Source organism: Physella acuta, unplaced genomic scaffold, assembly GCF_028476545.2.
Source record: "Physella acuta isolate Inbredline_101_S28 unplaced genomic scaffold, ASM2847654v3 ptg000756l, whole genome shotgun sequence".
NCBI lineage: Eukaryota > Metazoa > Mollusca > Gastropoda > Physidae > Physella > Physella acuta.
This window is the reverse complement of record NW_026732274.1, coordinates 87,542-91,197: the sequence shown is the minus strand read 5'-3', so window position 1 is coordinate 91,197 and position 3,656 is coordinate 87,542.

Genomic DNA, 3,656 nt, shown 5'->3' with positions numbered 1-3,656 from the left:
GACTAGAGATAGGTATACAACATCGGATGTCATGACGGGGAATAGGTATACTAATTAGGATGTAATGACTAGAGATAGGTATACAACATAGTATGTCATGACTAGAGATAGGTATACAACATAGGATGTCATGACTAGAGATAGGTATACAACATAGGATGTCATGACTGGGGATAGGTATACAACATAGGATGACATGACTAGGGATTGGTATACAACATAGGATGTCATGACTGGGGATAGGTATACAACATAGGATGTCAAGACTTTGGATAGGTATATAACATAGGATGTCATGACTGGGGATAGGTATACAACATAGGATGTCATGACTAGAGATAGGTATACAACATAGGATGTCATGACTAGAGATAGGTATACAACATAGGATGTCATGACTAGAGATATGTATACAACATAGGAAGTCATGACTGGGGATAGGTATACAACATTGGATATCATGACTGGGTATAGGAATACAAAATAGGATGTCATGACTAGAAATAGGTATACAACATAGGATTTCATGACTTTGGATAGGAATACAACATTGGATATCATCATTTTGGATAGGAATAGAACATATAATCACATGACTAGATTTAGGAATAACACATAGGATATCACTAAAAAAACATCAAGTAGCATAACAAGATATGGAATCAACATTAGTTGGAACATCATGACTGCAGTATTTGTTCTCGAGACATACGGGTTAGCAGTCTAGCTCTCTACCGCTAGGCCGCTCCGTCCCATATGATGAGCAAGGCGCACTCAAAAAAGTACTTTTTGAGGTCTAGTCGGACACTGGTTAGACAATATATATCTGGGGATATTTACCCTCCAGGATCAAACAACTACACCCTTGTAGTTAGTTCTTGTAATGACAAGTACTAAGGCAGCAAATCCAAAAGTATGCCGCATAACAGGACACGGTATACTTAATTGTGAACGTAGAATATATATATACATATATATATACATATATATATATATATATATATATATATATATATATATATATATATATATATATATATATATATATATATATATATATATATATATATATATATATATATATATGGGATGTGGAATTGCTCCGGTTAGTGGGAGGCACTTCCGAAGAGCCTGGTATGTCGGACTCCAAAATTCTCTACACTATAGCGGAGGAGAGGTGCAAGACTGCGGGAACCAAAAGAGGTCTGCTCTCGACCCTAATTAGATATTTTGACCTTAAGATGTGTCCTTCACTTGGCTTCGGAAAAGTGCCATTAGTCGGACCAAGCTCATGACCGCCCTAGTGGGTGCGGCATGGCTAGTGGTAGCCAACAGCAGCTAGAGGTTTTTGATCTGGCCGTACGTCCCCCGCGATCAAGCTGGGTACCAGGCGGTGGGACGACGTCCTGCGTCTGGTGGGTGGGGAAGGAAAGCCCGGTGAGAGCCGACGGAGAAGCGAACAAGGTGTAGCGATCAAACCGACACTAAACGACTCGCTACTACCACCATGTGTCGGAGTTTGCTACACTGAGGCCAGCCTGGCTAATGGAAGTCAAACTTCTGAGCCGGTTTCCGTATAGAGAGAGTGGTAGGCACTGTCCATAAAAGAAACTCTGAACACACGATAAAAACACCTATATTAAACCTGTTAAAAGCCTAACGGTCAACAAAAGTATTATTCACATAGAAGCTAGCAGAACAACCTGGCCAAAATCGGAACTTCCTAAAATAACTCTGGATAAATTAAACCGGGAGTGATTTCCCCTAAACTTTCTCGGATATTCTAATATAAAACTACGAGGGGTGGCTACTCAGGACATAGACAATATTTGTAATCCATTTTTAATTACTTAAACTTTTTATAATAGAATGAAATCTCGTAAAAAAAAGAATTGCACACTAAGCGTGCGCCTAATAAAATGTGCATAATAGTGCGGGAGATTATTAGTACTTTATAAATTTACGTGCGTTTTTTGAGAAATCGGAAATAGCGTATATTAGTACTTCTGATCAACGGAAATTACTCAAAATTTGACAGAGGTCGACAATTAGATCTTTTACTTACATGTAAAATTTCATGTAACTATCTGAAATAGTACTCAAGTTATGGGCTTTGAAAAATTCAAGGTAGAAAAAGTACCACTTCCGGTTATCGGAAATCGCTCAAAAGCTGATACGGACCTACGATTTTGATAAAATACTTAAATATATGAAATTTCATCAACCTAGCTGTAACGGTACTCAAGTAATCGTGTTTACACACAGACACACACACACACAGAGACATACGGACAAGATTGCAAAATTATGTTTTTCCGTATCAGTGAGCTGTAAAAATCTCGATTTCTTTTTTTGCACGATTACAAAACTTTCTCTATGCTTCGTATATACGAGAAAGTAAAAACGACCTACCTTGTAAGATACTCCTAAAGTTGTTCACGGGTGGATTAGCATTGCTATTGTCACAGTTGGAGACGATCAAACCAAAATCCTCGCCACCGTCTGCACTCAAGGCTGGAATCCAGTATTTAAGACACCAATTTACATGGCGGATTACACATGAACAAAACCAAAACAGTTTCCTAATCCGAAATATGTCAGATTTATCACAGTCACTGACGCATCTCTCACATCACTTAGATATATAAAAGGGACGTAAAAATAACAACGATGACATTTTAATAAAATTTCTCCTCTTAGTTACCTCCCCTAAGTTTAAAATAGTTTCAAATTAAATTATCTGCCCCTAATAGCCGTCACTAAACCCGGCTCTACGATTGTAAACATTTAGCGTGAACCACAGCTCACCAGACAATGTAGGGGTGGGGGTGGTAGGGAGCGCGCTTACAGCTTGGTGTTTTCTATCGTCTCCAAGAAGAGAATTATATATATAGATTATATATTATTAAATATAATATATATTTATATATAGAGGAATACGTATGAGCAGGTACATACCGGTGAGTCTGTTGGATTCTTGTTTAAAGCAATTCTTGTAATGGTGCGTAGTTTTTCTGTGGGTGAAAAAAAATATCACAATGCAAGGAATAGATAGGTGTATTTGTTGGTGATAAGTAAGCTGAAATAAATTCGAGATTAGCTCTACTTATGAGACCATGCCCCATCAATTCACCCCATCGAAAAAGCACTTGAATCCCCATTTTAATTACACATTCGAATTTTCAGGTTTAAAAATAATATTGTATTTAGACGTTTTGTATTAGAATTATGCATAAGTAAGGCTCTTAAATGAATGTAAGTACAAGTCAGAAAGAAGCATTATTGTTATTAATGCAAATCTGTATCAATCCTAACAAGCCGATGATGAAAACTGTAATACTAAAGCGAACATGCAAGGCAAACTGACGCTGTAAATTACATGTCTCGGGCAAAAAAAAAAACCAAATATTTGTAGATTGTGGGAATTAACCGTGGCGTTTTTTGTAGGGTTGTGGTGAATTGAAATGGGTGACAGAGTGACCTAACTATAGAGAGCTAGACTGCTAATCCGAGAGTCTCGCGGTCGAATCCGGGTTCACGGAGTCCACCCAGCTCTGATGGGTACCTAAGTTACGTTAGGGAAACTAAAGAGGCTGGGAATAGTGATGACAATACTATATGCCGAGGTCTATAAATCAGATGAAATCTACTTCACC